Source organism: Lissotriton helveticus, chromosome 7, assembly GCF_964261635.1.
Source record: "Lissotriton helveticus chromosome 7, aLisHel1.1, whole genome shotgun sequence".
In the NCBI taxonomy this organism is placed as follows: domain Eukaryota; kingdom Metazoa; phylum Chordata; class Amphibia; order Caudata; family Salamandridae; genus Lissotriton; species Lissotriton helveticus.
Genome location: NC_136068.1, coordinates 30,610,803 through 30,627,225, shown reverse-complemented (window position 1 = coordinate 30,627,225; position 16,423 = coordinate 30,610,803). Strand labels below are relative to the sequence as shown.

Below are 16,423 nucleotides of genomic sequence, written 5' to 3'. Positions count from 1 at the left end.
GTTATCGGTGTTTTCAATGGAACATCGCTGGAAAACCAAAAAGCAAAAAGTTTAGGGGTGAACCTGCCATAAGGGCCAAGTCCAACAAATACTATTTTGTAAATTGTCATGCATGGTCATAAATCATCAGTCTGTGTTTGCTGATCACATCCGTTGTCCATTCCCTTTGGACTGGCAGTTTGTTTGTTAGTTCTTTTGGGTTGTCTCAGTGCTTACTTTGCGCGGGGGTAGCTTCCTTCCCGGAGTTAGGACCATACTCGCCACCTTGTTGGTCTCTGTTATGCCCTGCCAACCGGCGGGGGCTGGGCAGCGAGTGCCATCTCCATTTGCTACCCCCTTCTCATTGTTTGGCCCCTCACCCTGCCGTCCGGCATCCCAGTGTGAGGGTGCCCATTCTTACACACCGCCCGTCGGTGTGCCTCCATAGCAACCATTGTTTCCTTATTTTCCGCCCCTTCCCTGCCCGTGTTCCAGCACTGCGACATTGCTGCTCCTTTGGCGTGAGTGGGTGGGACAAGATTATTTTGCCGTGCTGCCGCTGCCCCATGTCCAAGATGCCAGCTGGACCCGGGCGCGGCGCTTTTATGCCCCTTTCTTTTGCATCCCCGGCTAGCTGGCCCTCTTCCCTATTGGGGGGTTTGGCCCCTGCGCTGGCCCCATTGGCCGGTGGGCCAGGCGCCCACTTGGTGCAGCTAGCGGGGGTAGGGAGGAGTGACACGGACTTTCCCGCTTCTGGGAGTGCCCCGAACCGGTTTTTCTCTGGGGGGGGGCCTGGCACGGGTTAAGGCGCCTGCCCTCTAAGCCCCCTGTGGGGGCGGCCTCTGCGAGAAACCGGTGAAAGTAACCACAGTAAAATATTATGTGCTCGAGTGTATACAAAAAAACAATATATCGGCGTGAATATAACGAAGGTAAATAAAAACGTGATGGATACCAACAAGGTTAAAAAGTGTGAATGCCGATGGTGGTCCATGAACTGAAGTGTAAAGACATGATAAACAAACATTGATACTTGTGTACTGAGATCAAGCAGTCAACTCTGCCTGGCCAGGTTTCTGCAGGTTGAAAATACCACTGTCGGAAACTAGAACCTCCCCAACCAGAAGTAATTAATTTTAAATTCTTTTCAGTAGGAGACTGCTGTGTGTCATTACTACAACTATTCTTACTTTACCAAACCTTTATTTCTCAATACATTTGCATTCCCAACTTCAGTTCACCTTACCTTTGCTTCTCTCACCAACCCACAACATGAAATGCCTTTATTAAGTAATTACCCCAATGCTACTTGTAAATGCTATTGATTATTTGAAATTGAAAATAAATAAACTAATAACATGATTCTAAAACAGAATAATATTACATTTTTAAGCATCCTTGTTAAATTAACTCAATAGAAATTCTTAATCTAAACTAAAAATAACTACATTAATAAACTTTAACTATTTAACTATTTGATTTTCTTGAATCACAAACACTAAGGTATATTTAATATGCAAGTTGGTTTATTTATGGTTGTGCGGAGTGATAGTGCTGATCGTTTGTGAGATAAATAGTGAGAGGTTGTTTAAGATCTCAGGGGCATATTAACAAGGGCCAGCGATAATTATCGCTGGCCCCACATAGCGATAGAAAAATTATCGCTGGCTATCGCTGAATATTATCGCCATGATAACGCTATTTTTACAACGCATAGCGCTATGGCAATAATATTTCAGCGATAGTGATGTTTTCAATGGAACATCGCTGGTTTTCCAGCAATGTTCCATTGAAAACACCGATAATATTGCTGATACGACCCTGTGGTTGTATCAGGATAACCCACCTACCATTCTTAGTATGATGTTAAATTCCTGAGTTAAGGCTGAAGTAGCGTGATTTTTTTTATCGCTGCACCTCTTTGTTAATATCGCAAAGCTGCCTTCACGATATTAACAAGTGTTGGTTTCCCAGCCACACCTTCTTTGCATCTCATTAGCAATATGAGGCGAGGTTGTAAAAAAACGGACTCCACATCAAGGAAACACGCGCTAGCGTGTCCTTGATGATATTGCGATATAATTATCGCTGGCTAATATGCCCCTCAGTCACTGATATGCCTCCATGCAAAAATGGCCAGCATATATGTTCCTAGATTGTGATATGCCCTATCGGATTAAATCCACCCCTTTTCACATTTTCATTACCATCAATCAATCAATAAATCATAAAACTTGTATAGCGCACTACTCACCCGGGAGGGTCTCAAGGCGCTTGGGGGAAGGGGTTTGCTACAGCTCGAACAGCCAGGTCTTGAGTTGTCTCCTGAAGGCGAGATGGTCCTGGGTCAGCCGAAGGTGGATGGGGATGGAGTTCCATGTCTTGGCAGCCAGGTAGGAGAAGGATCTTCCTCCGGCGGTGGCTCTTGGGATGCGTGGTACGGCGGCGAGGGCGAGGCTGGTGGACCGTAGCTGGCGGGCATGTAGAAGGTCAGGCGGTCGTTGAGGTACTTGGGGCCCAGGTCGTGGAGAGACTTGTGTGCGTGGGTGAGGAGCCGGAACGTGATCCTCTTGTTGACGGGGAGCCAGTGCAGGTCTTTCAGGTGGCAGGAGATGTGGCTGCGTCAGGATATGTCCAGGATGAGTCGGGCGGAGGCGTTCTGGATGCGTTGGAGTTTTTTCTGTAGCTTGGCTGTGGTTCCGGCGTAGAGGGTGTTTCCGTAGTCTAGTCGGCTGGTGACGAGTGCTTGGGTGACCGTCTTCCTGGTTTCGGTCGGGATCCATCAGAATATCTTTCACAGGATACGCAGGGTGTTGAAGCACGATGAGGAGACGGCGTTGACTTGTCTGGTCATCGAGAGGGAGGAGTCCAGGATGAAGCCCAGGTTGCGTGCGTGGTCGGTTGGATTGGGTGCGGTGCCCAGGGCGGGGGACCACCAGGAGTCGTCCCAGGCAGAGGGCGATGATCCCAGGATGAGGACTTCCGTCTTGTCTGAGTTCCGTTTCAGGCGGCTGATCTTCATCCACTCGGCGACGTCTTTCATCCCTACGCGTAGGCAGGTTCTGGCGGTGTCGGGGTCTCTGGTGAGGGAGAGGATCAGCTGGGTGTCGTCGGCATAAGAGATTATGTTGAGGTTGTGTTGGTGTGCAATGGCTGCAAGAGGTCTCATGTAGAGGGTGGGGCTGAGTGAAGATCCTTGCGGAACGCCGCAGATGACTTCGGCAGCCTCGGATCGAAACGGGGGGAGGCGGACTCTCTGTGTTCTTCCGGCGAGGAACGAGGTGATCCACTCCAGTGCCTTCTCTTGGATGCCGAGGTTGCTGAGGCGTTGAACTAGGGTGCGGTGGCAGACAGTGTCAAACGCTGCAGATAGGTCCAGGAGGATGAGTGCCGCTGTTTCCCCGTTGTCGAGCAGGGCTCTGATGTCGTCGGTGGCTGCGATGAGGGCGGTCTCGGTGCTGTGGTTGGCTCTGAAACCGGACTGCGAGGGATCGAGGGATCCGTTCGTCTCGAGAAAGGCGGCAAGCTGTCTGTTGACGATCTTCTCGATGACTTTAGCAGGAAAAGGGAGGAGCGAGATGGGGCGGAAGTTTTTGAGGTCGGTGGGGTCCGCTGTTGGTTTCTTCAGTAGGGCGCTGAGCTCGGTGTGCTTCCAGCTCTCCGGGAAGGTGGCGATGTTGAAGGAGGTGTTGATGATGTTCCGGAGTTGGGTGCGATGGTGGAGTCGGCCTTGTTGAAGACGTGGTGTGGGCAGGGTTCGGTCGGTGATCCGGAGTGGATGGTGTTCATCGTGTGGGCTGTGTCCTCGGTGGTCACCGTGGTCCAGGTGCGGAGGGTGGTAGTGGGGGGCGTTGGTTCGACTGTGGGGTGCGTGGATGGTGCGCTGAAGCTGTTGTGGATGTCGGCGATCTTGCGGTCGAAGAACGAGGCGAGGGAGTCGCAGAGGTCTTGTGACGGAGTGATGTCGTTGTTGCCGGTGCTGGGGTTGGAGAACTCCTTGACGATGCTGAAGAGTTCCTTGCTGTCGTGGGCATTGTTGTCCAATCGTTCCTTCAGGGATTTCTTCTTGGTGGTGCGGATAAGCTGGTGGTGCTTGCGGGTGGCGTGTTTGAGGGCGGTCATGTGGTCGGTGGTCCGGCCGAGGAGCCAGGCTTTCTCGAGGGTGCGGCAGGTCTTCTTGGAGTCCTTGAGTTCGTCGGTGAACCAGGATGCCTTCTTGCTTCTGGGTCTGCTGGGGGGGTTCTTCAGTGGTGCGAGGACGTCGGCGCAGGCGGTCAGCCACTGCGTGAAGTTCCGGGCTGCTTCGTTGGGGTCCGTTGCGCTGGCGGGTGGGTTCTGGCTGAGAGAGGTGGTGAACTGGTCGGTGGTGATCTTGCTCCAGCTTCTGTGGGGAACCTGAGGCGGGTGGTGGTGAGTCGTGGTTCTTCTGAAGCTGAAGTGGACGCAGCTGTGGTCGGTCCAGTGGAGTCCGGTGGAGTGGCTGAAGGTGATGTGCTTGCTGGATGAGAAGACGGGATCAAGCGTGTGGCCAGCGTAGTGGGTGGGGGTGTTGACCAGTTGCTTGAGTCCGAGGTTGGCGAGGTTGTCCAGCAGGGCGGCGGTGTTGCGGTCCTTGTTGTTCTCCAGGTGGAAGTTGAGGTCTCCAAGGAGGATATAGTCAGCGGAGGTGAGGGCGTGCGGGCTGATGAAGTCTGTGATGTCTTCGCTGACATGAGGGCCCCACCCATATAAAACAGAACAACATTTTGCCAATGTTAAATCCAAACTCAGTAGTGGGTACAGGTAAATGTGCTGACAAAATGTGTCACCGCCAGGGGAAGTCAACTCAGTAATCAAGCTGGTTATAAAAGCAGCATGTTAATGCTCATGATTGTAGGGCGTGTATTGGGTCTAAGCAATGTATCCCTAGACAAATGAACCCTTCCTAACCAATACCTCAAACACACTGTATAAAGCCCCGTCCCACTCTCACCTTAGTCTATATCAGGTTTTGCAAACCATGCTTGTCGCCAAAAACATTAACCCCTGCTGATGACGCCCTTTATAACCACAACTAAATGATCGGAAAATGAATTCTATTGCAGGACCGGTGGCTCCAATTATGCTTCTCTTCTCTTCTCTTCTCTTCTCTTTTCCTTACTTACTTTTACAGCAGCCAATCACAATAAAGTTTAAACAGAACTACATTTTCCATGAAGGACATATATCACGTGACCACCCATAGAGCCACTGTCCTATATAAACCCTTCACAGCATCTCAGTTTCCTCTTTTTTTGCTTTTATTTGTGACACAGTGTTAGTGATTTTTGGGTCTCTGCGCACTTTTTCCCTGTGTCCCAGAGTAAAGTGCATGCATGTAGTATGGCTGGCCTGCCCTCCCATAGGAATGCATGGGGAATGCTTGTGTCCATGTTAGTTCCTGATGTTTGGGGAGTGCAGGCCCGAGTTTGGTATGTGTGAACTCGTGAGAGTGAATGCTGCGCAATGGTATGTGCGGCTTGTATGTGTCTAGTAGGGAAGTGCCACTTCTAGACATTGATGTGTGTGTGCCGTGAGGGTGCTGGAGCGTGATTGGCTGGAGCTGGCTGGCAAGCCTGGCTCCAGGAAGTCTGGATGGGTCTGCCCAGGAGTGAGTGGAGAGATTAGCATGAGTGATGTGAGGGAGGGGTGCACCTGGTTCCTTGATGGGGCTGGGCTTTCCCCACACAATGCTGGCTCTGCCCCCTGTGGTGCGTCTAACGACCCTAGCCTCCCCAGTGAATGAAAGGGGTGGTTGGGCGATCAAGGGTGCTCCAAAACCAGCTGCAACTGGTTTCCCCCCACCCTGCACCCTGAGACAAAGGATTTATGGGTATAAGAAGGGGCTGTGTCCCTTGCAATTTGTTCTCTGCCAGGATCTTATCTGAGGGGGCTGCTGCTGTTGCTGGTGCCAGGAGGACCGCCACTTGGACTGTCTCCCTGCCTGGAGACCCAGTGAGCTGGCTCTGGGCCCAGCCTTGCCCCCCTGCCTGCTTCCAGACCTTGCTGGAGCTCTATTTTGCCTCTAAGAAGCGCCTGGGAGCGCTGTGGACTGCCTCTAGCGCTGTGAGCACTTTAATTGTATTTCTAGCGCCGGGAGCGCTGTTTGCTTCATTTTCAGCGTGTCGCCGCCCCTCATTTTGCATGCGGAATAGCAGGTGCCCACCCTGCGTGTTGTGCGGTTTTACGATTTATTTCTAAAGCAGGTGCCCACCCTGCATTTGGCCCACGCTTCCGTGTATGTAACAGGTGCTCAGCCCGCTTTATTTTGCCCATTTAAGTGCCTACCCCTCGTGTGTTGCCCCGAATCTCCACAGCAGCACCGGGACCGAGAGAGAGCAGCCGCTGACATCATCCGGAGTGCCGCGCTGCCATTGGCTAAGGCCGGGCGAGGCTCTCCGGGCGACTTGCGCTGCGATTGGCCGCCTGCCTACGAGTCAGGAAGCCCCGGGGAGAGTGAGAGAGGGCCGGCCGCGCGAGCCGCGGGGCCCTGCAGCCAGCGAAGGGAAGCGCCGTGGCACCAGAGAGCCACAGCCGGTGAATGACGAGGAGGGAGGAGGGCGTCGGGCACATTGCCGGTGCCCGCCCCTCCCCTCCAGTGTGTAGAGCCTGAGTGGCTCTTGGGGCATAGTCATCTGTTCTGAGTCCCCCGTGAGGGACTCCAACGACCCCGCATTTTTGGTGCTTGGAGCCCCGAGGCTCCTGGGGGCAATTTGTATCTACGAGCCTGCGATGCTCTCAGGGGCATATTTTGTTTGTTGAGCCACGAGAGGCTCCAGAGCCCCGCAGTTGTTCTCCGAGCCCAGGAAGGCTCAGACCCGGCCGCATTGTTCTAGGAGCCCCGAGAGGCTCATGCGTCCCATTCTTTTGTTTTAGAGCCAGAGAGAGGCTCTAGAGTGCCACATTGTTATTTAGAGCCCAGCAAGGCTCCCACGTGGTGTTCCACCCCCTTGTTCTTGAGCCTACGAGGCTCCAACGTTGGCCATCAGTGATTCACAACTGTCCAGCACTTAGTGGACAGTTGCTACGTTTAGGCTTGTGTTCTTGGCTGCCTGCGCAGCCTGCCCTGACAAATGTTCTACCTGCACCTCTGAATGTGTTTTAAATGCCTCCTGTGCAATATGTTTATGTTTTATCCCCTTTGCTAAACGTGACCTGCTTAGAGGATTGTTAATGGGTTATTACCTTTGCTAAAAGTGACCTGCTTAGGTGATTGTTTATGTTTCTTCCCCTGTGCTAAAAGTGACCTGCTTAGAGGATTGTTTATGTTTTATTACCTTTTCTAAATGTGACCTGCTTAGGTGATTGTTTATGTTTCTTCCCCTGTGCTAAAAGTGACCTGCATAGAGGAGTGACTTTGGTTTATTACCTTTGCTAAATGTGACTTGCTTAGGCGATTGCTTTTCTTCCCCTTTGCTAAAAGTAACCTGCTTAGAGGATTGTTTTAGGTTTCCTTCCCTTTGCTAAATGTGACATGCTTAGGTGATGGTGTTTTCCTTCCATAGGTCCTGATAATAAGGTCCTAGTTCCCTGCGTGATTTTCCTACAGTGTTTAGGGTTGCATAGGAGGTATTTACCCTTTACCAGTAGTTACTGGTTGTGTGCTACATCTACTATTTTGGTGCTACAGTCATTATACGTTTATGTGCTAAGTGTTATACCTACAAGTATTATTTCTAAAAAGTGCATACCCCTGACAGTGGTCCAGGTGGCCCTGTCCTGTACATAATCCCTTGTAAATTCTGCCCGTGCCTGTTGGCACATTGTAAAGTGTGTGTCTTATCTAATGTGTTTTTATTATAATACAAAGGCTATTTTTATATAACCTTGTGTGGAGTTTCCTTTGTGGTGGGCCTAGGGTGTTGTTGCTGGGGTGCGCGCGCAAACGCTTTACACATCGCCTCCGAGATTAGCCTTGCTGCTCGCGTCACGTTACCTAGAGGGTGAGCAGGGGTTATCTTGGTTTGTAACTCCCTTGCCCTGACTTAGAAATGGTGATCCCTTACTGACTTTGGCGTGAACATTGGCCGGCCGGGGTCCCGTTTCTAACATTGGTGGCATCGGTGGGATTGGACTTGCGTTTGCGCTGTACCACAGTGGCGACAGGCCACACTACAAAACTCTACAATTTTAGATAACCACATTTTGGGGATTATTGTTTTTCTGGTGAAGTTCAAGTATTGCTTCTCCTGAAAGGTGTCATTTTGTAATTCTGTCCAGTACCTTTGTTCCCCGCCCTGCTCTCAGATTGGTACCTGTGTCACTTTATGGTCAGGTTGAGAAATCAGGGGTGGTAGAAACTGCCTTACCGAGAGGGGCGGGGGTGAATAAGTGGTGTGTTACACTGGACAGAGGAGTACAAGTTCTCTGAGATAGGAATCTTGCTGAATTTTTGTAATTGTCTACTCCTGTTAAGCTCAGACCCCGAGGTTCCCTGTGTCAAACTCTTCTTGAGAACGTCCGCCAACATGGAGCCTGTTTTTGATCTCTGTGGCCTTTTTAGATACAGTAGGTTAGAGCTGGTCAGATTCTGTGAAGAGGGAGGCATGGAGGTGAGTGAGTCATATACTCAGTCTCAGCTTAGGGACAGCCTGATCCAATGGCAGAAGGATCAATGGGATCTTGAGCACAGTGAGAGAGATAGGGCCCGGGCCGCACGCCATGAGGGTGGTGAGTCTGTGGGGAGCCGTGAAGATTCGGATGATGAGGATGACAGTGAATGGGCACCAGCAGATGGTGAGGACCCCATAGATAGGGAGTCCCATCTGGGTCCAGTGTCAGTACCAGCGCCCCATCCCTTGTCCTGTCCCCAGAGGAGTGGTTAGATAGGAGGGAAGAGCGGGAGCATCAGCTAGAGATGGAACAGCTCAGGTTGGAGCACGCCAAACTAGAGGCTGAAAGGGCATTGTTCAGGGAGAAGGTAACCCTAGAGGGTAGGTTATCCCCTGAGTGCAGTTATTGTTTTCTGGATTCCCCAGGGAGGGTTGAGTCCAGTGGTGGCAGCTATTTAAATTTTAGTGTAGAAAGTCCCACTCCCAGTTCCCCGAGTATGGTACCTGTTCCCCCAGAGGAGGAGTTCAGGTTGAAGTTCAGGAACCTCAGGAAACCACCCCACCAGGAGTGGAAGTATTTTGTGGATGACTGTTCTGATGCAATGTGGGATTGGCTGATGGCTAACTCGGACAATGAGGTGGACGGAGTAGTGAATATGTACCTCAAAGAGCAGTTGCTCAGTGTTGTTTGTCCAGAGTTGCGCCAGCACCTGTTGAGGTGTGGTTCCTTTTGTCCTTGGGACCTTGCAAAGGAAGTAGAGCGCTGGGACAGTGCGAGAGGTTCTCTGGAGTCATTAGTGGGTGATTCCAACAATAGTGGGTCAGGTGTCCTCCAGCCCAGCGTGGTGGAGGAGGGTCAGTGTAGCCCAGCTAGGTCCCAGTATAGTGAGGAGGGTGTAGTGGCTTACTGCCTGTCTCAGTGGAGCAGGAGTGAGTGTGAGACCGAGAGTCCCCAGACGCCCGAAGCCTTGCCTCAAAGCCTGGATGGTTTCTTTAGGGAACACCAGGATGGGAACCTAGGCTTGCCTGTTAGTTCACTTGAGGGAGATCTCCTAGTGTGTAGAGGACCTGGAGCATCTGTAAGCGGAGCTTCTATGGTTCTAGAGTCTGGCAGTACCGCTCCAGTAGGGAGGGTACAGGAGTCCAGCGAAAGGAGTAGTTGGGGGATAGTATGTGAGTCCCCAGAAGTCCTGGAGTGCCAGGCAGTGATTCCACTGAAGGTTTTAGGCCAGAGGTTGGAAGGCCAGGTTCAGGATCCACCTGACCTGAAGGGTGGGACTACTGTAATCAGTGTACTGACCAGTTCTTCTTCCAGATGCACCGCCCCGGTTGGGAGGGAGCAGGACTCTGGAAGGGGGTGCCGAGGGTGGGAGAGCCCACCTCTGACCCCGGTGCAACCTGAGGGGTTAAACCCTAGGTTGGGAGAATGGTGTTCTGAGGGTACCCCTCGCAGGAGGAGGAGGAACCCTAGGAGAAGAGGTAGGGGCAGGAGAGACTTCCCTGAGACTTCTGGTCCGCCTGAGGTTGTAGACCCTAGGCTGTAGAACCAGTGGCAGTCTAGCCCTGTCTTGCAGACAGGAAGGGTGGAGAATGGCTACTATGTGCCAGGGGTTACTACCCCCCACTCTGTGAGTAGGCAGGATCCAGTGGCACCTGGGTGGCCTAGGGCCTGGTCCTGGCCGAGGACAGCTGGAGAGTACCAGTGGGGTAGCCCAGTTAGTCCCTACAGTAGTTTTAGAAGGAACCCCAGGGGTTCACCGTGGCGTAAAACAGGAGGGTGTCCCTGCAGTTGCGGGCCCGCGTCCGTGTTTTATCGCCCCAAGCAGGGAAGTCCATCATGGTGGTGATTGGTCTGCCCTGCATTTTGGCTGGAAGGGGGTTGTGTTGGACTTGGCCCTTATGGCAGGTTCACCCCTAAACTTTTTGCTTTTATTTGTGACCCAGTGTTAGTGATTTTTGGGTCTCTGCGCACTTTTTCCCTGTGTCCCAGAGTAAAGTGCATGCGTGTAGTATGGCTGGCCTGCCCTCCCATAGGAATGCATGGGGAATGCTTGTGTCCATGTTAGTTCCTGATGTGTGGGAGTGCAGGCCCGAGTTTGGTATGTGTGAACTCGTGAGAGTGAATGCTGCGCAATGGTATGTGCGGCTTGTATTTGTCTAGTAGGGAAGTGCCACTTCTAGACATTGATGTGTGTGTGCCGTGAGGGTGCTGGAGCGTGATTGGCTGGAGCTGGCTGGCAAGCCTGGCTCCAGGAAGTCTGGATGGGTCTGCCCAGGAGTGAGTGGAGAGATTAGCATGAGTGATGTGAGGGAGGGGTGCACCTGGTTCCTTGATGGGGCTGGGCTTTCCCCACACAATGCTGGCTCCGCCACCTGTGATGCGTCTAACGACCCTAGCCTCCCCAGTGAATGAAAGGGGTGGTTGGGCCATCAAGGGTGCGCCAAAACCAGCTGCAACTGGTTTCCCCCCACCCTGCACCCTGAGACAAAGGATTTATGGGTATAAGAAGGGGCTGTGTCCCTTGCAATTTGTTCTCTGCCAGGATCTTATCTGAGGGGGCTGCTGCTGTTGCTGGGGCCAGGAGGACCGCCACTTGGACTGTCTCCCTGCCTGGAGACCCAGTGAGCTGGCTCTGGGCCCAGCCTTGCCCCCCTGCCTGCTTCCAGACCTTGCTAGAGCTCTATTTTACCTCTAAGAAGCGCCTGGGAGCGCTGTGGACTGCCTCTAGCGCTGTGAGCACTTTAATTGTATTTCTAGCGCCGGGAGCGCTGTTTGCTTCATTTTCAGCGTGTCGCCGCCCCGCATTTTGCATGCGGAATAGCAGGTGCCCACCCTGCGTGTTGTGCGGTTTTACGATTTATTTCTAAAGCAGGTGCCCACCCTGCATTTGGCCCACGCTTCCGTGTATGTAACAGGTGCTCAGCCCGCTTTATTTTGCCCATTTAAGTGCCTACCCCTCGTGTGTTGCCCCGAATCTCCACAGCAGCACCGGGACCGAGAGAGAGCAGCCGCTGACGTCATCCGGAGAGCCGCGCTGCCATTGGCTAAGGCCGGGCGAGGCTCGCCGGGCGACTTGCGCTGCGATTGGCCGCCTGCCTACGAGTCAGGAAGCCCCGGGGAGAGTGAGAGAGGGCCGGCCGCGCGAGCCGCGGGGCCCTGCAGCCAGCGAAGGGAAGCGCCATGGCACCAGAGAGCCAGACAGCCGGTGAGTGACGAGGAGGGAGGAGGGCGTCGGGGCACATTGCCGGTGCCCGCCCCTCCCCTCCAGTGTGTAGAGCCTGAGTGGCTCTTGGGACATAGTCATCTGTTCTGAGTCCCCCGTGAGGGACTCCAATGGCCCCGCATTTTTGGTGTTTGGAGCCCCGAGGCTCCTGGGGGCAATTTGTATCTACGAGCCTGCGAGGCTCTGAGGGGCATATTTTGTTTGTTGAGCCACGAGAGGCTCCAGAGCCCCGCAGTTGTTCTCCGAGCCCAGGAAGGCTCAGACCCGGCCGCATTGTTCTAGGAGCCCCGAGAGGCTCATGCATCCCATTCTTTTGTTTTAGAGCCAGAGAGAGGCTCTAGATTGCCACATTGTTATTTAGAGCCCAGCAAGGCTCCCACGTGGTGTTCCACCCCCTTGTTCTTGAGCCTACGAGGCTCCAACGTTGGCCATCAGTGATTCACAACTGTCCAGCACTTAGTGGACAGTTGCTACGTTTAGGCTTGTGTTCTTGGCTGCCTGCGCAGCCTGCCCTGACAAATGTTCTACCTGCACCTCTGAATGTGTTTTAAATGCCTCCTGTGCAATATGTTTATGTTTTATCCCCTTTGCTAAACGTGACCTGCTTAGAGGATTGTTAATGGTTTATTACCTTTGCTAAAAGTGACCTGCTTAGGTGATTGTTTATGTTTCTTCTCCTGTGCTAAAAGTGACCTGCTTAGAGGATTGTTTATGTTTTATTACCTTTTCTAAATGTGACCTGCTTAGGTGATTGTTTATGTTTCTTCCCCTGTGCTAAAAGTGACCTGCATAGAGGAGTGACTTTGGTTTATTACCTTTGCTAAATGTGACTTGCTTAGGCGATTGCTTTTCTTCCCCTTTGCTAAAAGTAACCTGCTTAGAGGATTGTTTTAGGTTTCCTTCCCTTTGCTAAATGTGACATGCTTAGGTGATGGTGTTTTCCTTCCATAGGTCCTGATAATAAGGTCCTAGTTCCCTGCGTGATTTTCCTACAGTGTTTAGGGTTGCGTAGGAGGTATTTACCCTTTACCAGTAGTTACTGGTTGTGTGCTACATCTACTATTTTGGTGCTACAGTCATTATATGTTTATGTGCTAAGTGTTATACCTACAAGTATTATTTCTAAAACGTGCATACCCCTGACAGTGGTCCAGGTGGCCCTGTCCTGTACATAATCCCTTTTAAATTCTGCCCGTGCCTGTTGGCACATTGTAAAGTGTGTGTCTTATCTAATGTGTTTTTATTATAATACAAAGGCTATTTTTATATAACCTTGTGTGGAGTTTCCTTTGTGGTGGGCCTAGGGTGTTGTTGCTGGGGTGCGCGCGCAAACGCTTTACACATCGCCTCCGAGATTAGCCTTGCTGCTCGCGTCACGTTACCTAGAGGGTGAGCAGGGGTTATCTTGGTGTGTAACTCCCTTGCCCTGACTTAGAAATGGTGATCCCTGACTGACTTTGGCGTGAGCACTGGCTGGCCGGGGGTCCCGTTTCTAACAGTATTGTATGGCAAAACCACATGTGACGTATGACAAACAGTATATGCATGCATTGTAATAAAAACTGCGGCCAACACTGACCACTAAGAATCAAACAGGGTTGGCTTGTTCATTCAGAGGACCGGCATAGGTCCCATGCATATGTGTACATACTCTGGAGTTGGGGCACAGTGCGGGGGTTAACACCTAGCACGAAACTACAAGTATTTTTTCCTCGCACTTCCATACCGAGTATGCAACTACGAGTCTTTCTTCTCAGTAGTTTATACACTCCCCCAATTCCAAACCTCGTCGGGTATATCTGGCGGACGTCTACGTACACATACACCTTTCACAAACGCCGCCCGGCTTTTGAAAAACTGCATGGATCGATTATTGGCACACGTAACTCCAAGTAAGTTATACTATCGATGTAATGTTGGCACGTCTAGCATTATATTTCAGATATCTTATGTTCAGACATCTTCTTTTTGTTTGCACAGATGCTTAAATCATTGTTTGTACAGACGCGTACGTTTTCGACCTTACCCATTGACCGGCGTCAATGCACCACCTTAAACGTTTGGGTTTTATCTATCGACTTTTCGTTTTATTAACACCACAGCACTTTTATTTTCTACACGAGCACATGCCGTCTTTATACTTTTATCTTTGGAGCATGGTCACAATTTGTATGTACCTTCGACCGTGTACAGCATTCTTGGCACGTAAACACACCACCAATTCACTTGTTTTTACGGCATGACTCACCAGAAACAAATTTTTACCGACTACGCGATCACCTTTCAAGCACGGATTGCTGAGTTTACCGTAGTGTTCCACGTGTTATCACCTTGACGACCACACGTTAGACATTCACCAAATGCAGCTCAACTTTATTTATTTATTGTATGAATATTCGTGGTTGTTTTGCTGAGACCCTGTTTCCTTATTTGTAGTGTAGTATCCCCTGATGAAGGGCTCATTGGCCCGAAATGCATTGGGCATTTTTGAATGAAGGCTGAATTCAAAGATGACTTAACAGATTAAAAAGAAGAATTGTGTCATTGGATAGCTTCAGAAATAAACAAAAAGACACTCTTTATAATCAACGTTGTGAAGCAAGTTTACTACTTTATTGATTAAAGTTCAAAATAATTTTTCTCATTGACTGAATAAGGGAGACATTCTCTGACGCCAAGAAAGTGCAAGCACGTCTTGATTACACTCATACTCAGGAGGACTTACCCTTTTGCACCACCTACTGGATTACCATCATTTGATACCATCAAAGAATACCCTACAGGAGTGCGTCACTCTATTCTTCACTGACACTCTTACACACACCCACACATTGGTTAGCAAGGCAGAGACTGCAATCTTTGTACTTCCACCCACGTGGAGCGGCATACCGTGCAGTGCTTACACACACATGTTTAAAAGACAGACTATGCAGTCTTTGTACTCTCACTCATGTGGAGGGCCACAGGGCTCAGCACATACACTCTCACCAGTATACACGGACACCGTATGCAGTCTTTGTGCTCACACCCATGTGGAGCACCACTGTGCTCAGTGCATGCACTCTCACCAGTATACAAGGACAAAGTATTCAGTCTTTGTACTCCCACTCATGTGGAGGGCCACAGGGCTCAATACATACACTCTCACCCTTATTCACGGACAAAGTATTCAGTTTGTGTACTCCCACTCATGTGGAGGGCCATACAGCACAATGATTAGACACAAACGTTTATGATGTCAGCGAATCCAGTATTATACTCCCACTCATGTGTAGAGGGCCACAGCGTACACTCTTACACACACTCACACACATGTTTACAAGGCAGAGTATGCAGTCTTTTTACTCCCACACATGCGGTGCACCACAGGGCTCAGCTCATACACCCTCACCTGTATACAAGTGAGAGTATGCAGTCTTTGTACTCCCACCCATATGGAGTGTCACAGGGCTCAGTGCATACATCTCACTGGTATTCAAGAAAGACTATTATGTTATTGTACTCCCACCCATATGGAGTGTCACAGGGCTCAGTGCATACATCTCACTGGTATTCAAGAAAGACTATTATGTTATTGTACTCCCACCCATATGGAGCGTCACAGGGCTCAGGGCATACACTCTCACCTGTATACAAGGACATAGAGTGCAGTCTTTGCACCCCCACCCATATGGAGCGTCACAGGGCTCAGTGCATACATCTCACTGGTATACCAGGGAGTGTATGCAGTCTTTGTACTCCCGCCAATTTAGAGCGCCGCAGTGTACATCCCCTACACTTTCAGGACCCGATTCACAGAACTAACTTAAGACAAAATCCTAAATTTACTACCATTTACTCATTTTGGTACTCACAGAAGGCACTTAGGGCCATATGTATCATTCAAAATTGCAATTGCAAACGCTGAAATTCATAGAATTTCGGCATTTGTGATCGCAATTTGGCTAAGTGGGATGTATGAATGGAAAACAGCCTCGCAAAATAAGGAATCGCAAATTTGTGATTCCCTATATTGCAATTGCATTTAAGGAATCGTACATTGCCATTCCTTAAATGCAATGGAAGAGGCCCAGAAAAAGTGCAATTTGGCCCTAAGGAATCGCAAATTACCACCAACTTCAAGTTAGTGGCAATTTGCAATTTCTTTGAAAAATACACTTTTTTGCATTTCTCAAAGTGCAATGTGGCGCACATACATGCTCTTAGGGCATGTATGTGTGCCACATGTGAACACATGCACATTTCAGGGATGCAACGGGGTGTCCTTTTGACACCCTGGCACCCTTGAAATTGCATTCTCAATTTGCGATTCTCTAATTGAGAATCGCAAATTGAGAATGTCTTCCCATTCATTCCTATGTGCCTCTAGGCCCATAGGAATGAATGGGGAGGTATTCCTTAATTGTGAATCGCAATTTGCAATTCTCAATTAAGGAATACGTAGGATTCACAAAATTATTTTCAAATCCTACATGCATAGGGTTTTGCGATTCTCAAATAGCGATTTGCAAAAAATCGCTATTTGAGAATCGCAAAACCAAAATATCATACATATGGCCCTTACTCATTTTGGTATTCACAGAAGGCACTTACTCATTGATAATTAAGTGCCTTCTATGAATACCAAAATGAGTAAGTGCCTTCTGTGAA

The 16,423-nt window shown here is 50.3% G+C and overlaps 1 protein-coding gene across 1 annotated transcript in view; it reads left to right on the top strand.

The window, feature by feature from the left end:
• The window catches only part of LOC144768904 (cell adhesion molecule CEACAM6-like), a 113,623-nt gene that overhangs the window by 70,745 nt on the left and 26,455 nt on the right, over positions 1–16,423 (top strand). The gene's annotated exons all lie outside the window — the stretch shown is intronic.